Source organism: Saimiri boliviensis, chromosome 5 (genome assembly GCF_048565385.1).
Source record: "Saimiri boliviensis isolate mSaiBol1 chromosome 5, mSaiBol1.pri, whole genome shotgun sequence".
In the NCBI taxonomy this organism is placed as follows: Eukaryota; Metazoa; Chordata; class Mammalia; order Primates; family Cebidae; genus Saimiri; species Saimiri boliviensis.
In genome coordinates, this window is record NC_133453.1 from 77,931,208 (window position 1) to 77,951,799 (window position 20,592).

The window sequence follows — 20,592 nt, forward strand, 5'->3', positions numbered from 1 at the left end:
AAGAACTCACTCACCTTCAAGAGAATGGTACCAAGCTATTCATGAAGGATCCACCCAAACTACCCAAACACCACCCATCAGGCACCACTTCCAACACTGGGGATCAAATTTTAGCATGAGACATGGCAGGGCCAAACAAACCATATCAAAACCATTGTAATACCATATATATTTTAAATTGTGTAATCAAATAAACAAAACTGTTACTGTAGAGCTTCTCAGAGGTGAATATATTTAATAGGCTAAGAGGTGATATATTTATACCACGTACCCAGAATCACCATATATAGCACACCCTGGAGGGTACCATTTACATAGAACTGCAAACATGAGTGTAGAGCATGACAGCCCTGCATTTTCTTTTTTCTTTTTCTTTGTTTTTGGCTGAGCACAGGGGACTTTATTGATGGTACACGACAAGGTGGGGCTCCCTAGGCCCTTCCCTCTTCAAGGGGTCTGCATGGAAACTGTGAGGAGGGGCAATTCAGTGTGGTGGGGGACTCAGTGTGGCAGGGACTCCCCAGCAATGAGGGCCTCTCTTCCTCTCGTGCTCTCGCTGGGGGCTGGTGGTCCAGGGATCTTACTCCTTGAAGGCCATGTGGGACATGAGGTCTACCACCCTGTTTCTGTAGCCAAATTCATTGTCATACCAGGAATTAGCTTGACAAAGTGGTCATTGAAGGCAATGCCAGCCCTAGCATCGAAGGTGGAAGAATGGGTATCGCTTTTGAAGTCAGAGGACACCACCTGGTGGCTGAGTGTAGCCCAGGATGCCCTTGAGGGGGCCCTCCGATACCTGCTTCACCACCTTGATGTCATCATATTTGGCAGGTTTTTCCAGATGGCAGGTCAGGTCCACCACTGACACATTGGCAGTGGGGACACAGAAGGCCATGCCAGTGAGCTTCCTGTTCAGCTCAGGGATGACCTTGCCCACAGCCTTGGCAGTGCCAGTAGAGGCAGGGATGATGTTCCAGAGAGCCCCACGGCCATCACGCCAGTTCCTTGGAGGGGCCATCCACGGTCTTCTGGGTGGCAGTGATGGCAAAGATCGTGGTCATGAGTCCTTCCCCGATAGCAAAGTTGTCATGGATGACCTTGGCCAGGGGCGCTAAGCAGCTGGTGGTGCAAGAAGCATTGCTGACGAGCTTGAGGCTGTTGTCATACTTCTCATGGTTCACGCCCATCACGAACATGGGGGCATCAGCAAAGGGAGCAGATATAATGACCCTTTTGGCTCCCCACTGCAAGTGAGCCCTAGCCTTCTCCATAGTGGTGAAGATGCCAGTGGACTCCACCACGTACTCAGCGCCAGCATTGCCCCACTTGATTTTGGAGGGATCTCGCTCCTGGAAGATGGTGATGGCATTTCCATTGATGACAAGCTTCCCATTCTCAGCCTTGACAGTGCCATGGAATTTGCCATGGGTGGAATCATACTGGAACACATAGACCATGTAGTTGAGGTCAATGAAGTGATCATTGATGGTGACAATATCCACTTTACCAGAGTTAAAAGCAGCGCTGGTGACCAGGCGCCCAATACGAACAAATCCGTTGACTCCGACCTTCACCTTCCCCATGGTGTCTCAGGGATGTGGCTGGTAATGGGAGAAGAGATGCGGCTATCTGTCGAACAGGAGGAGCAGAGAGCCAGCCCTGCATTTTCTAAGCATATCTGAAGATTATTTTGTGAAGCAACTCAAGTTACAAGTAATTTTTAGAAATTTTGAATCAAGGTAAATTTCTGATATCAATTCTTTTCAATATATAATATACAAAAATTAAACCCTACAAAGTAAAGGGACAGCTCATTCCATTTTGTAATAAATAAATTCAATTTATGTCAATAGAGTACTTAAAACCTAAATGCCTTAGCCTCTAGAATAAAGAACTTCATTTAATTTATAATATAGTTTAAAAATCTGTCTCAGCTACAAAGTGAATTTCCTAGACTGAAAAGATAACCAAGTATTACCATACCACCTAAATTTGCCATAATATATGAAATAGAAAGTGAAAAAAAAAAGAAATGAGAAGTTTAACATACAAATAACAACAAAAGTGTAACTTAAAAAAGGCAATAAATGACCAAATTATTTTAAATGGCATTTCAACATCCGCATCCACATTCTATGACAGAACCCACAGTCTTTTCAGAAAGGACATAAACTAGTCATTCTCATTCTCCCTGATCCCATGTTATATTATAAGGGCTACCAAGAATCTCAAAGTTACACTATTTTGCAGATCTGTCTGATGCCAAAAGTAGTTCTTAACTTTTGGTGGATTATGGGCTCCTTTGATCATCTGATGACAGCTCTCTGCCCACATAAGTATACAAGGCACACCCACAAAGTGTTTACCTACAATTTCAAGTGATTCATGGAACACTTGAAATCCACCCATGGTCTTTGGTCCTAAGGTTCTAGTGTAGCAATTTAGCATAAATGGTGTTTTCCTAGCCCAGCTGACTAAAAAGCAGAATTCTGATTCTGAATAAAAATCCAAAAGGAAAAAATACATGATTTCACTGAGGGCTTCAAATACTTGTGGGAGAAGAATTTAAAATAGGCATAGAGGAACAAAGTCATCTTGATATATGATGTTTCTATTGAAACGACTAAAAATAAACAGCATATGCCATGCATGTTTTTCATGATTTTTCAGTAAAAGTGAAGAAAAGTAACTATTTATAAATGAACTATTAACTATTTTATATTTAAATAAACAAAGTATAGAAATTATTTTACAGAAAATGTAAGAAAAAAGGTCCATTCTATAAAGGTATAGAATTCTTGAAGGTTTCAAAAAGAGCTTTAAAAAGACCTAGTAGCGCTCTTATTTTACAGCATGAGGAAAAAGTCAACCTGAAGAGGTCAAGAGCTTTGCATAAAGTGACATGGTTAACAGGGTTAGCGTAAGTGGTTTCTTTACTTTTACATCTTATTTTTAAAATCCTATAACTGTCTTCCAAAATAAACAACAATGAAGCTGATTTTTTTGTTCCTGAAAAATTATTATTTGAAAAATGTTACCAAGGCAAGATATGGATCCTGGGAAAGCTGGGATGCTATTTCTGTGCTATCTGAGCTAGGCAGATGCCATGTGAGAAGGCTTCAGGTCTATTCCCCCTCCATCAGAAAGTTAATCACCATAATGAAAGTCATCTGTGGCATCTTTGGAGCATAAAATACTAACACAGAATGGGAGGAAACTCATGAGGTTTCAAGAAGGCCTCAGGGGAACAATTAAGTCAGTGAGCAGGTAGGAGTTGCCCCCTTATCACATAATGCAAGCTCTGGCTTTACAGACCACTGTCACACAAAATTAATTGCAGCCACAGTGACCTGGCCTGATTGCAACTTTACAATTCTAATCTTAAAATGGATTTTATTTTTTAAGATCCTTGAAATGGGACAGGTCTACTGTGTTAAGAAGTTTTTATTAAAGTCTCATTAAGCTGCTACAACTTGGAAGGAGAAACAAGTACTAGATGTTTGCCCATTTTGAGAAATGTCATGCTTAAAGGTGCTTGGTTTGGCTTTATTTTTGATGCCTGAATGGACTTAACAAAATTAGTTCCCTTAGTTCTTTGCATCTGTCTTTCTGACTAGAATGTAAGCTCTTTAATAGCAGGGGTCATTTCTGTCTTATTCACTGCTATATCCTCAGGACATAAAACAGTAGCTTGTATCCAGCAGGTACTCAACAGAAGTATTTGTATAATTGTAAAAGGTAGAGATGAAGATGATTTGCCTCCCAAATCAGGGTGTATATAAACAGACCATGCCGGGCAGGGCGTGGTGGCTCACGCCTGTAATCCCAGCACTTTGGGAGGCCGAGGCGGGTGATTCACGAGGTCAAGAGATCGAGACCATCCTGGTCAACATGGTGAAACCCGTCTCTACTAGAAATACAAAAAATTAGCTGGGCATGGTGGCGCGGCCTGCAGTCCCAGCTACTCCGGAGGTTGAGGCAGGAGAATTGCCTGAACCCAGGAGGCAGAGGTTGCGGTGAGCCAAGATTGCGCCATTACACTCCAGCCTGGGTAACAAGAGCGAAATTCCGTCTCAAAAAAACAAAAAACAAAAAACAAACAAACAAACAAAAACAGATCATGCCTATGTTTCTTCTCTTGACCCCAGTGCCATTGATTTCCAATTATACTATGAAATCAAAATATTTTGTGATATAATTTCAGGTGACCAACCAGCTATCTCTCCTTTCATTAGAACAGTGTTTTCAAAAAGAAATCAAACGTTTCTTCTGATGATTATGCTAAACTATTGCACAGTGCAGTATCTTCTTCTTCTAAAGATGATTATGCTAAACTATTGCACAGTGCTTAGCAGCAACAGTGGCAGCAGCAGCAGAAATAATTATAAGAGCTACCATCTATTAAATATCAGCTATAGTACGTTAGTCATTTAGTACCTATCAGGTGCCATATTAAATGCACTATCAATGCTACTTCACAATGCTGTGAGTTAGAAACTTTTATCGCATTTACAGATAAGGAACTGAAGTTCAGAGAGGTTTAGATATTTTTCTCAAATCATACATCTAGGAGTGTTTCAAATTCAGACCTGCATATAGCCACATTCCATATCATTTTACTGTACCACACTGCCTTCTTAAGAGTGGATAAATGAATATGTATCCAATTAATGATTCTTACAATCATGCTTTTTAATCATTTTAGCTGATATTCAATGTGATTGTCATGTTAAAACTTATCTATTTTTAAGTATGGATTTTTAAAAATATATTTACTAATGAACTTCATCTTGTTTTGTTTTGTTTTGAGACAGCCTTGCTGTGTAGCCCATGCTGGAGTACAGTGGCACAATCTTAGTTCACTGCAACCTCTGCCTCCCAGGTTCAAGCGATTCTCTTGCCTCAGCCTCCAGAGAAGCTGGGACTACAGGTGTGTACCACCACGCCAGGCTAATTTTTGTATTTTTGGTAGAGATGGGGTTTCACCGTGTTAGCCAGGCTGGTCTTGAACTCCTGACCTCATATCCCCCTTGGCCTCTCAAAATCCTGGGATTACAGGTGAGAGCCACTGTGCCCAGCCATTGTTAATGAACTTCTAATCTTCATTTTTAAAAATGTAGTAATACTTAAATATGTTATACCCAAGATTCTTGTGTTTCAGGGAAAGCTTTTTAATTTTTATGTGGCATTTTAATGAAATAGAGAAGCAAAGGTGCATTGTTTACTTAATCTGTTTATCAAAGTAGATCATACTCATCACTGCTAGGAAAATCTTACCAGATTGCACTTTTAATAGAATTTTGAAAAAGTGTTTATTCTTTCCCTTCCCTCTCACACCTCTAGACAATTAATTTAAGATAATGATAATTTCTCTTTTAAAAAATACTACCTATACTAGTAACCATGATTACATTTTCACTCGGATATTTCTATCAAATATTTCACAGCACACCTTGACCTGATTAAACTGGCCCTCCAACAAATGCATCATCAACTGGAATCAAGGCATTGCACTGCGTGACTTATTTTAGAGACAAGGAAACTAAAATCTCAGGGTCACAGGGTGATTTAGGCAGAGTCCAGGTACAACCTCAGACTCTCAACACTCATCCATGAATGCTGTAGCGAATTCTCTTCTTAGTTATTCTACTACTTCACCAAGAGTGTTAGCTGGACATTTCATGTAAGAGTTAGTATACAGTTAATCCTCCTGCCATGGCAGTTTCCCAGTGCACTAATACTGCATTTACGTACACACATGATACACGCATTAGCCTGAGACTCAGAAAGCTCCAGAATGGTTTGACCTTTTTTGATGTCCTACATATAACTGTCCTCATTTCCAGAACTGTACCATCTCAAAGTGTTTTTCTTATACCTTGTACTTCTGAATACATATTTTTAACATAGCCAAAAGAAGCACAATTAAATGAAAAAATCAAAAATCCATTCACATCATTCTTCATACTTAAAGAAGTATAAATTGGATATTCCCTTTGATATAATTTAGCATTGGGATTGAATATTGACTCAGAATTAGATTAATAATTTAAATCATGAGGTTAATGCCTATGATGCATTTTGCTAAATTGTGAATGGCTGGTTTATATATAATATTGAAAGGACAGAAGTTGATATGCGCAAAGTTGAGTAATGCTGCATAAAATGTTTCCATGTTTCTACCACCACTCGAAGTAAAAACTGATGAAGAAAATCAGTAAGGCAAAGATATAATTCAGTCAATCAGAAAGACTACGGTCCCAAATTTAAAAAAAAAAAAAATTAGATAGGGTCTTGTTACATTGCTAGGCTGGTCTTGAACTCCTGGTCTCAAGTGATCCTTTCACCTCAGCCTCCCAATATGGTCTCTAATTTGAAAAAATGGTGAGGCAGGGTTATTTTGTCACCTCATTCCTTATTAATTTTTTTAAACATTAAATCTTGAAAGGTGCTCTTTAGATATTTCTCAGGTTTGTAAAAATGCATGAAGAAGAAAAACTGGTTAATATTAAAGTTTCCTTTTCCAAATATTCAAATCTTATTTAATCTCTAAAGAGATTACGAGGGCTGTCATGCTTAAACAGTTTAGCCATGTTATTTTGCTCTCAAAGCCATCAGGTCTTTAATGAACTGATCCCAAATCACTTTGCCCAGCTGCACTTCTCAGTACATCCCACCATGTACCCTACATGCTTATCGTGACAGCTTGTCCACACCCCCAATTTTCTTTTTCACAAATTCCTTTAAAGTGTCAAAGCTCATCTCAAGTGCAACTTTCTTGATGAAGCAATCCCTAATTCACATGATCAAAATAAAACAGTCCTTTTCCCTCATTCCCAAAACACATTATCTTCCCACTTTTCAAGAACCTGTTTTCCTCTGGCTTGATTTACAAACCTTAGTATTTATAAACCTATATTATAAATACCTCATAATAATACTTTGTTAGTATTTATAAACAAGGTTACTAAAGGGGTAAATTATGTACACACAAGATAAAATCTGACCAAGCACAGAAAGGCCTCAAAACTTGAAATATAGGAGGAAGTGAGGGATCAAAAATTCTAATACACTGACTCATTCATTTTGGAATGACCAAAAAACTCAAAATCTAGACCAACATATTTTGCATACTTAATGAAAAGAGAAAATAGAAATTGCCTCCTCTTATATCCAATGTCTACAGCATATCTAGAGCATAGTAAATGCTCAGTAAACACTGTGGATAGGAAAAAAGGAAGATGAAAGGGAGGAAGAAAAGAAAAGAGGGAGGAAGAGAAAAAAGGAAAAAGGGAGGGCATGAGAGCTCTGAATAGCAGCAACTTAAAAGGCTCCTTTTAATTTCCTATCTCAGAAAATTAGATACTGGGAAAGACCCTAAAGACTAAAATAATAATGATAACATTATTCATTACTGTGGACCAGACACTATTATAAGGACTTTTCATATATTAATTCATTTGATCTTCACCATAAGCCAGGAAGTGGGTATAATTATTATAACAAATTTATCAATGCAATAACTGAGGATCATAGAAACAGCAAGACATACACAGACAGTAGGCAATGGAACCAGGATTTTAACACAGTTTAACATCAGATCTTGCATTTATAACCCTGAAAAGAGGTCATGGTTTTCTTTAGTCTTTGCAAAATACATCAAACCATTGCTGAATATAACAAACCATGGCTTCATAATGAGTCTATTCAATTTCACTGTGTCATCCAATCGGAGGCCTGGATTGGTATTCTAAATAATGATTCAACTGACTACATCTACACAGTGGAAGCAACAACAAGCCTCATCTTTAAAACAAACAAAAAAAAAAGAGCAACATACTTTCCTCTGCCTGCCCTAAATAGTGAAGGTTTATCGTATTTTAAAATATCAACTATGCCCTATGTTTATATGCCACATGATTTTATTACCAATTTAATATCACAAAATATTGTCCATCACTACAAAATGATCTCTATATCCAAGTATGTTACTCACATTAACAATGTATACAATAGTATTTATATGCCAAATTAATTGCACCAAAAGTAACTGTGGCACATTTAATTACCAAATTATTCTACTTGGACTTGAAAAGAGTCAGTCCAATAAAACAGTAATCCATACTTATATTATATATGTGGGTATGTCTGTGTGTATGTATGTGTATAATATGTACGTCTCTGTGTATGTGTGTCTGCGTGTATATATATAAATCCTTAAATAAGTGAAAGAGACCAAGTGACATTTTACTTGGATATATCCTTCACTGTTCCTGCATTAGCAATGTTTGCCTACAAAGCCACAAATCCTACATGGTCCCATAATCCCAATTTGGTAGGAAAGATATTGAATTTAGCTGTTTCTTTACAAAAATAAAAGACAATCAAACTAGCGATCTAAAAATAGTAGTTTCATCTGATATACTGAAATTGTTTTATAGTCATACAATTTGTGTCTAGCATTTCAAATAATATTCAGAAGCTAATTTATCACAAATACAGAAGGCAAGCTTCAACATGAAGCACATATAGTTCATTTAAAACAGGGAAAAGATCTTCTGCACAAAATTCTTATCATAAATCTTGAAAAGCTAGAACTTGATAGCATGACACAATGCACATTTAATAATGAATTGAGGCATCCTTTAGAACATTCAAAGTGAAATAAATTGATAGGTGAAAATGGAGCCCTAGCTCTCTGCACAAACTAAATGCAGAGAACCAGGAATAAAGGTAAATTAATCCATTTAGAAATCTATAAAAGACTCCCCTAAAAAGGGTTAAATTTTGCATATCCATATTCTCTGGGAATAAAAAAATAAAATCAAGTAATGTGTTCCAAAACACTATAACTTAAATATATTCCAACATGTGAGAATTGAAATACATGTAATGAAAGTTATGGATTCCCTGCACCAGTTAAATCTATTTTGGAAAGAAGAATCTTGAGATGTCATAGAATTATAAGGTTTATAAAACACTATCATCTAATATTTAAAGTCCCTGTTCAAAATTATCAAAAGTGATCACGTGTTCTCTAGTTGACTACTTCTAGTGGTGAGAAACTCACTACTTCTGAGGCTGCCTGCTCCACTTTGGGGTAAACTGTTTCTCTGTATCATCCACTCTCTCGCTCTGGTATTGTCCTCTTGTCACACATGGAGTAAACCTAATTATCCTACATGAAGGCCCTCCAGATCATTTCAAATAGCTATCATATTTTCTCAGCATTCTATCTTCTCCCAGCTAAATTTTCTTGATGCCTTCACCCATTCCTTAGAGGAATGTTCAAGTTTCTTCCCCTCTTCCTCTCCCCTTTAGCTGCATTTATCTTAACTCCAAAATTCTGGGTATATAGTCAGACATGAACAAGACTCATGAAAATCTGACATTCCATACTTTACTCAGTGGAGTATTTCAAAGTTTCCTTGCCAGAGTTGTTATTAGACAACTAACATATACATACTGCAACTACAATTTTTCCATTACCAAAGCAAGGTGTACCAGCATTGATGCTATAATGCAATGTATAATAATAATACTTTTTCTGAAACTACCTTTAAAGTCAGTTTACAAGCATAGAAAAAAAAGATCCTGTCTCATATAATACTTTTGTTTGATTGTACATTTATTAGTCTACTGTTATTTTAAACAAGAATGATTTTATCCTGTTTAGCTACCTTATACAGCATATTTTATTCTGAGTAATTTCTGGTTCTTTTAAAAAACTAAATACAATCTCAAAACATGAAAATCTGCTACCACAATCAAAACAGTATGTCACAGGACCTGAAGACAAGCCCAAAAAAGAGCAAAAATAGTTTGAATGATGGCAGTATTACTTGAAAGTGGCAGTATACACACACACATATGTACATATATATTCAATTTATAAATATATTTTCTCAAAGTAACTGCTACCACTCATTGTGATAGGTACATTTTTATCAATGTTATACAAATCCACAACACTTACGGCTTACGGCTGTAGATTACACTGGACATATGGCTGAAACGTTATGAATGTCTCTATCTTCCTACTCCACCTTGTGCAATGTCAAATTAAAGCTTACTTCTTGTTGCTGAATCATAAATGATTAAATGTTTGTATCTGATAACCTCCTTCATAGGTCTTGTCATACTTAATGCAATTATTAATTAACTCATCTTCCCTATTAGAGTCTAAGCCCTTGAAAGTCAGAGACATTAGTTTTCACTTCTGTTTTACCAGCTTCTAGAACAGAATCTAGAACACAGTAATAATATTCGCAAATATTTCTAATATTTGCCAAAATAACATCATAAAATTAGACAATTTATCCTCATTTCTCCTTCCCTCCTTTTTCTATAGGCTGAAGAAAACTAGGTAGAAGTAGATCCCAACTCCCAGATGTGGGGTGCTTAAAATTCTCTGCTTGATTACATCCCTCAACATAATGCAAATGAAATGCTTCACATTGAGGTGAACACACCAACTACACATCTACGTTTATTAGTCCAATATCAGTAACAGGGATCAATATCATTATAGATACTCTTTCCAACCTTAACAGTTCAAAAAGTCATTTTTAATGTTAAAATTTTTATCATTCACATCTTAAAACTAAAAAAGACTTTGCAGACCAACCCAATAGTGTCAAAGTAACCAAGACTATTAATAGAATATAATTTATAAGCAGTATTATTATTAAATGGTTCATGGCATTGTAAAAATTATTAACATGAGCAGAAATATATTTACATAAATTACATTGTTTCTTTCAAGCTATTATTAACTAGCACATGCATTTCAATAGATTTCTGGAAAGAATTATAGTATGTTCCAGTAAGTAGATAGCAAATTTTTAAGAACTCCTTCCGTATTAAATGTCTCATACTCTTTATTATTTGTTATCTGAGAAATACCAGCTCATGAATTATTCATAATATCAACCAGATCTGTTACATCAGGTGTCAGATTTATCTAGGAGGTAGAAAGTGCTGAGTTTTACATGAAGTATTCATTAAACTTAGTGAACTCATTAAAGTATGTTAATTAGGTAGTAGACAAAGGAACTTGGTATTTGGTAGAGATTGGGCCCTGTTAATACCTTGCTTTGTGCTAATACCTTGGCTGCAGTTTTTTTCCCCCTTAATGAGCACAGGGAAAAGCTGATTATTCCAAATGCAGAAAAAAAAAATTCACATGTGTTACGTGTTGGAAAAATTGCCCCAGGTGACAAAAAGAAACACAAACCAAAGGAACTGGCACTCTAACAAAGAGAGTATCATTTCAAAGCTTCTAAAATTTTATTTGGTACAATATTCTGTCACAAGAAAGTTACAGGTTAATTTTGATATTATCAAAAACAGTTCATTATTTGCAATTACTGTTTAACTCATATTTTCTAAAATAACATCATAAAATTAGACAATATATCCAGATTCCTCCTTCCCTCCTTTTTCATAGGATGAAGAAAACAAGGTAGAAATAGATCCCAACTCCCAGCTTTTTCATCTCAATTCAGATTGGCCTATATCAAAAATATATGCTACCGCTACTTGTTTTATTATTTTGGGATATTTTAACATTAAAAATTTAAATACTGGAAAATATATATTCATTTATAGGTAAGGAAAAAGAAATCACAAGTAGTATCATTACAATAAAATAATTTCCTATTAAATGAAAGTTTTTCAAATACTATATTAATATAGTCTATATATATATCTATCTATACAAAATACAGTCTATAGATAGGGTTTTCCACAAAAAGGCCTGAATTTGAACATAGAAAAAGCAAATATTTGGATGCTCATAACAACCAACACACAAATTGTACTGAAAAGATGGCCTGTGGATTCTTTTTAGTTTTATCAGCTACCTTCAAGATTACTATTCAGATCACACAAGCCAATTTCTATGTCTGTGTTACATATGGAGTTAGCTTGTGCAAATTTTTATATTTAAATTAAGTATATTTTTGAAAAAAAAATATTTATTTCCAGCTGTCAAATACCTTAAGATCTGGCCATTTTTGAGAACTATGCCTACTACTACATATGAAGCCCATAATTGAAATCCCCAGAGCCCAACATGAATAGTGAAACCAATCAATATTCAAATACGCTTTTTTTTCTCCATAGGTCTTCATCTATCTTGTTTTTCCTATTTCCTCTTCTTTTTTGCAAAAATTATCACTTCATACAGAATTTAACTACATAAAACAATTCCACCAATATTAGAACAAAAGTATCATATTTAGTGATTGAGAACACCACATCAATATTATCGAGAACACCAATCAAATATTATTCCATTCATGCTGTAGTCAAGACTAAAATATTAATTTTACCTTTGTCCTCATTACATTACACAGCTTCTCAGATATATAATCTTGAAAACTCAAGGAAATTAAATGAAGTAAAATGAACTCTTTTGAAAAGTTAAAGTGCATGATTATTTCACTTATTATCAATTCCATAGGGAAAATGTACTCATTCTAAGGACTTGCCACAGTAGTCTTGATCAAAAGCCACTACTATTTTTGGATTGAACCCATTTTTCATAGGATGGTTCCAGTTACACTCCTGCCATTCTGCTTACAGAAATATATTCTTCAATCTCTGAAATAACTTGCATACTAAATTTCATACAAGAATTTTTTAGAAATATATTTCAAATTTTAACTGTAGCACTTTCATTAAAGTGAAATACAAATATTAAATAGAATTTTTTGATGTTGCCTCTGCTTCTTAGACTGTTTGCCAAAGCTTCAAAAACTCACACAAAAATTGTGTTCATTAAGGAAACTGTATATATCAATAAGGTATATGAAATTAAATGAAAGTAATCTAAAGGAATTAGCTTTTTCTATAAAAGCAAATACGGTACTATGTAATTCTCTAATGTAATATCAACTCAACACCCTAAAAATTGGAAGAATCAAAAGGAGAAAAAAATCCCCACTGAACTTAGACAATAAGTCAACATTTTCCATAAATGTTTTCATTCTAAGTCCTAATATTTCTCTCACAGCAGTTTTAAGGAGAGCAATATTATGGGAAAAGTTTGTTTTCAAATATGAACTAAATATCTAAGTGATCTAATGTGGTCTAGCAATTATACCATAGACTCTAAATATACTAAAAGAACTTTATTTACAAGAAGCCACTGTAATAGAATCCATAATAGTTTCTATATGTGTAATTATATCTGGTTACAAATTCTAAAAATCATTTTCTATTGGTTCACACATTAGATATTAAATATCCAATCTGATTTTGTATCAACATTGTACAATTTACCAAGATTTAAACACAAGTGTTGCTCTGATTATTTGTTAGCCCAAGTGACTTTCAGCTATGAGTTCAATGATAACACTGCACAAAAGGTTCAACTATTTTGTTTGTAGCTTCATAATAACTTTATGACATGGTTAAAGAGATGATCAAAACTCTCATTCATTTTACTAAGAAAACAGTACTACAATGTGGGATTTAAACAAGACTCAGAGTTAGAATACCAGAGCTTCTTATTTCTACTTTTTCCATGTCCACAGCCACTATTAAAAATATTCCCTAACTGAAACCTAACATTTCACTAGTGCGAATCTAAAGCAAACCTAAAGCAAATCTTACTGAGAAATGCTCTCCAAGACCATGTTTCTTTGCCTCAGGAAACTTCTTTGCAGAAAAAAAAAATGTTATAAATATCTATTAACAAAAAAGGTGTGTAATTATGAAATATACAGCCTCCCCAATTCTACACAAATATCAAAAATTCTTGATCAAACCAATAGCCGTTTAAGAATTTTCATATTATAACAATTTGACAAGATTACATTGTTTTGACATCTTTGGAAATGAATCAAAACGAAAAATGTGCAGATAAAATAAATTTTATATTGCTACTCCAAGTTTGTAATGCCGTGCAACACAGAAAATGTAATCATATATTCAGAATGTCTTGCTTCCCCTTTTGTACTCCCATCTCCACCCCACATTTTCCTAGTCTCCAACTCCATTAGCTAGTTTTATAATTTATATTTTTCTTCACTTTATATATTCTCTTTTATTAATAAGAAATATGTTTAAATTCAAGAACATTGAAAAAGAGTGTTTAGTGATACTACATTCTAATGTGGTACAATATTCACAATATCATACCCAAAACTAAACATATGGCCTTTAAAGGATAAAGTGAAAACTCAAAAAGAAACTAAAAAGGTGGGTAATCACCATTTAAATATAATTATATAGAGAAAATAGAAATATAACCCCAAACCATCAAAGAAAAAGATAAGTGTAAACACAAAATAAGCAAAAAGAAACATATTTTTCACTTCAAGTTTTATTATTTGGTTTTTGTGTGTTTGGCATTCTTATTTCCCTTAAATTGATTTGTTAAATGGCTGGTGTCCTCTAACTTTATTCCAGTATTTAAAAAATTGTTTTAGTCCCTTCAGAAATGGAACAAGATATGGCTGTTAAAAAAACTTTCTTAGATATTATCTAAAAGGCAAGTGATGTACTGTGAACAAGAGCATGATACTATAGTCTCTCATCTAATTTACAAGAGCAATTTACCGCATTACCTAATAGGGCCCCCATAAGGACACAAAGCTGAGAGTGGGGCAGTGGGTAGACAACACACAGAACCAAAACTTCCAGGTGTACATCTATCTTTTCTCTCAACTGGAAGTTAAAAACAAATGCGGTGGCAACCTATCAATCATCCTCATCAACCAGTTACTCTGCAGTAATATCCACTTCAAAATACAATGGACACTTCCAAGATTTATGTAGTACATATAGACATAGCAATGGTTTTTCAGTTTAGAGAGCAATAGGTAACTGTTACTGACTTAAGTTCCTGTGTGAAACAAAACACAACCAAACAAAAACCTTTGCAATATGAAGGTATTAAGGCCTAGAGGCAAATATATAAATATTATATGCATATGACTTTCAAAGATCCTGCTGTAAGCAAGGCTGGAATGTACTAGTTTTAATTTAAATATACAGACAATCTCATGGCTAGCAAATCATGTAGAAAAATCTGATTAAACATGAGTCAAGATACCTGAAGGGAAAGCTCAGGAAAACAAGGGAATTATGAACAAGAGGAAAGTGGTTGGTTTTTATTATTACTGTTAATGTTGTATTATTTTTATAATACAGGCTACCTACTTTGATAGGGTAAAATAGTTTCTAATCGAGAGATTACTGGAAGATAAAGTTTTTTAAAAAAAATTCTGCATCTTCCTAGAAAACTCTTTTAAATATACACTAATTATAATAAATCACAATTTTAAAGAAACTGTAAGCCAGTCCATATTTGTCTCCTCCAAACAATGAATAAAGAGGTTAAGTTTCTCTGAATACAGCTTTTAAAAAATGAATGCTTAAGCAATATGTTTTCTTACTGTAGAAAAAATAAGCTGCAAAACAATTTAGATATAACCTAACTAGAAATAAGGAAAGAGCCTAGATGATCTCTTAGTCCCTTTAGCAATTGTTTATGATATAAATAATATATACATTACCCAAATATTCATATTAGTTTATAGCATTAGAAAGAAATTAAACAGTCTATAGAGTCAGGACATTATTCATTTATAAAATAACTATTAATGAGCAGAATATCTCCATAAAGCATACTTTTTGAAACTACTGTTTTTACTTTTCAAAGTATAAGGTATGAAGCCCCATGCTTAGCCTGTGAATATTACAAGTTTAACTAAAATTCCATTGCCTGAAGTAAAGTATCTTAATGTATTAAAATATTCATTTATAGTAAAACATATATATAATTTTTTGCTGAAATCTTAAGTTTCAACACTTTTACTTCCTACTGAAATTCTACAAATCATGTTAACTATGCGGTTTGAATAATTCAATCTGCAAAGTGGGAATCAAACCAACAAACAGAAAGCCTAAAGTATTAATGAATTCCTCAGAGATCCATAAACAAACAATGCTAAAAGGCAAAGCAGTACATTTTCACAAGCATTCTAGGAACATCTCATACGGTAAAATTCCATAAAGCACTTTCAAACAGAAATGAAGTATCAGATTATCCTGAAGATTTTTTTTAATTGCATTTTAGGTTTTGGGGTACATGTGAAGAACATGCAAGATTGTTGCATAGGTACACACGTGGCAGTGTGATTTGCTGCCTTCCTCCCCTTCACCTATATCTGGCATTTCTCCCCACGCTATCTCTCCCCAACTCCCCACCCCACACTGTCCCTCCCCTGTGTCCCCCCAACAGACCCCAGTGTGTAGTGCTCCCCTCCCTGTGTCCATGTGTTCTCATTGTTCAACACCCGCCTATGAGTGAGAACATGCAGTGTTTGATTTTCTGCTCTTGTGTCAGTTTGCTGAGAATGATGGTTTCCAGGTTCGTCCATGTCCCTACAAAGGACATGAACTCATCGTTTGTCATAGCTGCATAATATTCCATGGTGTGTATGTGCCACATTTTCCCTGTCCAGTCTATCATCGAGGGCATTTGGGTTGGTTCCAGGTCTTTGCTATTGTAAATTGTGCTGCAATGAACATTCGTGTGCATGTGTCCTTATAGTAGAATGATTTATAATCCTTTGGATATATACCCAGTAATGGGATTGCTGGGTCAAATGGAATTTCTATTTCTAGGTCCTCGAGGAATCGCCACACTGTCTTCCACAAAGATTTCTAAACTCAATCTAGTCAAAAGAAAGACTTCCTTCTGCTGCTCTGTTAGCAATATCTAATTTATTATTACTGTAATTTTCTTAAAGGCTTTAAAGTGCCTCAGGGGTCCCCTGAAACTAATTTCCTATTTCTGGGATTCCCTGTATTCATTATATGAGATGGTGACATGCTTAGAGGAATTCTTTTTTAGTATGAAAATTGTCCCTTCTTCAGTACTTGCCTCCTTACTGGCGTTGAATTAACACAGGGACAAAATTTGGCAAATTTTTTTATTCTGACTCTCCCAAGAAACTCCTGTTGCCCAGTATTTATTTGGTGGCCTTTGACCACCTGAGGAAAAAAATGAGCTTATTCAAGCTGCCAATATTTATCAATGGGCTGTAGCAGTACTGAACTGTACTGTGCCGGGGATATTGAGATACTCTGGGGGTGTACTGTATACCTGCCAGTTTTCTTCATTTCTAAATTGAGTTTTCTTTTCTTGATGTTGGTTTCCTTCATATCACCTCAAGGTTTAGATTTGTGAAGGAATAAACATGATGGGAATAATAGTCTTGAAAGGAGATATGTCATATATTATCAGAAGGAGGAGGAAGGAAGGACTTGTCCATTTTGATATTTTGCTCTAGGTGGCCAGTTTTGTTTCTCATAGGGAAATCTGACCCACCGGTCATGCTGGCTCCTAAGAAAATGCTGTTGTGAGCGACTCATCAAGAGTTGAACTTCATGTAGCTTTGTTGGGAATATGGAAAAGGAAGAAAGCCATAGGACTGCCCGTTCAGTCTTGGAAAGATCTGGATGATTCTGCACAGCAAAAAAGACTTGAAATTCATGTATAGACACACCTCTGCCAATCCATCTTCAGCTGTCTGAATGTTGTATCACAGCCCTTCTCCAAAGCAGGAATAGAATGTTCAGGTTTCACCACAGATTTTCTACTTATTTCATATTTGGAATCACCTTACAGATTCCAGGTCCCTTTTGCATATATTCTTTATTCTTCTGCTTTTTAAAAAATAGTTTTGTTTCATATTTAAAGCACTTGTATTAGTCAGTGCTTCATGTTCTGTATTATTTGAACCGTTTGCCCTTACAGAAAGAGAAATACTTGTTTGTGTTTTAAATAAAACTGATGTAGGGGGAAAAGGAAAGAAAGAAAGAACAAAAGAGAGGGAGAGAAAGAAGGAAGGAAGGAAGGAAGGAAGGAAGGAAGGAAGGAAGGAAGGAAGAAAGAAAGGAAGGAAAGAAAGAAGAAAGAAAGAAAGACTCCCACTCATTCTGTTTCAATATTGTCATTAAAACTTACTGGTCTTGCCTGTTTAAGATGTTCATATTATACTAGAAGAGAACAAATTAAATTGAAAATGAACAGCAGTGAGAAAGAAAATTATAAAATATAAATTAAAAATTGTTAAGGTTATATTTTTAAATTGACAATGTGATCTGTGGTGCTCCTGAAATCTTACTCACATAATCAGAGCTTATTTTCAAATCTAATTTAATAGAAAAATTAATGCACAAACTATTAATGTACTTTTGTCCCTTACTTTTTATCCAAAAGGATATAAGAGCTTTGGACCGAATACGGTAGAAGTCATGGACAACACTAATGCTCTCGTATACTCATATTGACAGCAATCATCCATGGGTCCTGACCACATTCAAAGGGAGGGGATTACACAAAGATGTAAATACCAGGGGCTGGGAATAGTGGGGGCTGTCTTGGAATTCTGCTAGTACCATACTGATAGAGCTCTTGTTCTCCACTTGTAAATAATTTAACAAACAAGAACTTCTATGGCATGAGAGGCTCTATTTTATGAGTGCATTAAAATTTTGCATTAGAAAACTTTAGTCTGCATCTTGACTTTTTAGATTGCTGTCAAATGGAAGATGAAAAGTCAAATTGAATACCTTAGAGAAGAACTGACATTTTAAATCTTAATAAGTGTAACTGAATTAATGTAATTCTATATTTTGACAATTAATGTAATTTCACCTTAAAAAATTTTCAGAGCAAAAGAAGTTTCAAAATCTACTTCAAATTTTTAAACATATGTTATAAATTTTATTTCTTATGGAACACCTCTTCTCCTCCAAAGGGTCATAACTCCTCACCAGCTAGGGATCAAAGATGGATGGGGAATGAATCTGATGAACTGACAGAAACAGGGTTCAGGTAATAACAAACTTCTCAAAGCTAAAAGAACATGTGCTAACCCAATGCAAAGAAACTAATAACCTTGAAAAAAAGGTTAGATGAGATGCTAACTAGAATAAACAGCTTAGAGAAGAATATAAATGACTTGATGGAGCTGAAAAACACAGCACAAGAACTTCACAAAGCATACACAAGTTTCAATAGCCAAATAGACTAAGCAGAAGAAAGGATATCAGAGATTGAAGATCAACTCAATGAAATAAAACGAGAAGGCAAGAATAGAGAAAAAAGAGTGAAAAGAAATGAACAAAGTCTCCAAGAAATATAGGATTATGTGAAAAGACCTAATCTACGTTTGATAGGTGTACCTGAATGTGACGAAGAGAATTAATCCAAGCTGGAAAACACTCTTTAGGATATTATGCAGGAAAACCTCCCCAACCTAGCAAGCCAGGCCACCATTCAAGTCCAGGAAATATAGATAACACTACAAAGATATTTCTCAAAAAGAGTAACCCCAAGGCACATAATTGTCAGAGTCACCAGGGTTGAAACAAAGGAAAAAATACTAAGGGCAGCCAGAGGAGAAAGGTAGGATTACTCACAAGGGGAAGCCCATCAGACTCACAGGGGAACTCCCCGCAGAAACCCTACAAAAGAGTGGGGGCCAATATTCAACATCCTTAAAGAAAAGAATTTTCAACTTAGAATTTCATATCCAGCCAAACTAAGCTTCATAAACAAATGACAAAGAAAATCCTTTATGGACAGGCAATTGCTAAGAGATTTCATCACCACCAGGCCTGCCTTACAAGAGCTCCTGAAAGAAGCACTAAACAAGGAAATGAGCAACCAGTACCAGGCACTCCAAAAATGTACCAAATGGTAAAGACAATTGACACAATGAAAAAAATGCATCAACTAATGGGCAAAACATCCAGCTAGCACCAAAATGGAAGGATCAAATTCACACATAACAATATTAACCTTAAATGTAAATGGGCTAAATGGCCCAATCGAAAGACACAGACTGGCAAATTGGATAAAAAGTCAAGACTCGTTGGTGTGCTGTATTCAGAAAACCCATTTCACATGCAAGGACACATATAAGCTTAAAATAAAGGGATGGAGAAAGATTTACCAAGCAAATGGAGAACACAAAACAGCAGGGGTAGCAATCCTAGTCTCTGATAAAATGGACTTTAAACCAACAAACATCAAAAGAGACAAGAGAATTACATAATGGTAAAAGGATCAATGCAACAAGAAGAGCTAATGATCCTAAATATATATGCACCCAATACAGGAGCACCCAGATACATAAAGCAAGTTCTTAAGAACCTATAAAGAGACTTAGATTCACACACAATAATAGTGGGAGACTTTAACACTCCACTGTCAATACTAGACAGATCAATGACACAGAAAATTAACAAGGATATCCAGGTCTGGAACTCAGATCTGGACCAAGCAGACGTAATAGACATCTACAGAAATCTCCACCCGAAATCCACAGAATATACATTCTTCTCAGCACCACATTGCACCTACTCTAAAATTGATCATATAACTGGAAGTAAATCACTCCTCAGCAAATGCAAAAGAATGGAAATCATAACAAATAGACTCTCAGACCACAGTGCAATCAAATTAGAACTCAGAATTCAGAAACACTCAGAAGTGCACAACTTTATGGAAACTGAACAACTGGCTCCAGAATTTTGACTGGAAAATAATGAAATGAAGGCAAA

General features: G+C 35.2%; 1 protein-coding gene and 1 pseudogene across 8 annotated transcripts in view; both read right to left on the bottom strand.

Annotated features, from left to right (window-relative positions):
* The window catches only part of SLC4A10 (solute carrier family 4 member 10), a 374,879-nt gene that overhangs the window by 306,319 nt on the left and 47,968 nt on the right, over positions 1–20,592 (bottom strand). The window lies entirely within an intron of this gene.
* On the bottom strand, positions 356–16,154 carry LOC141584599 (glyceraldehyde-3-phosphate dehydrogenase pseudogene; annotated as a pseudogene).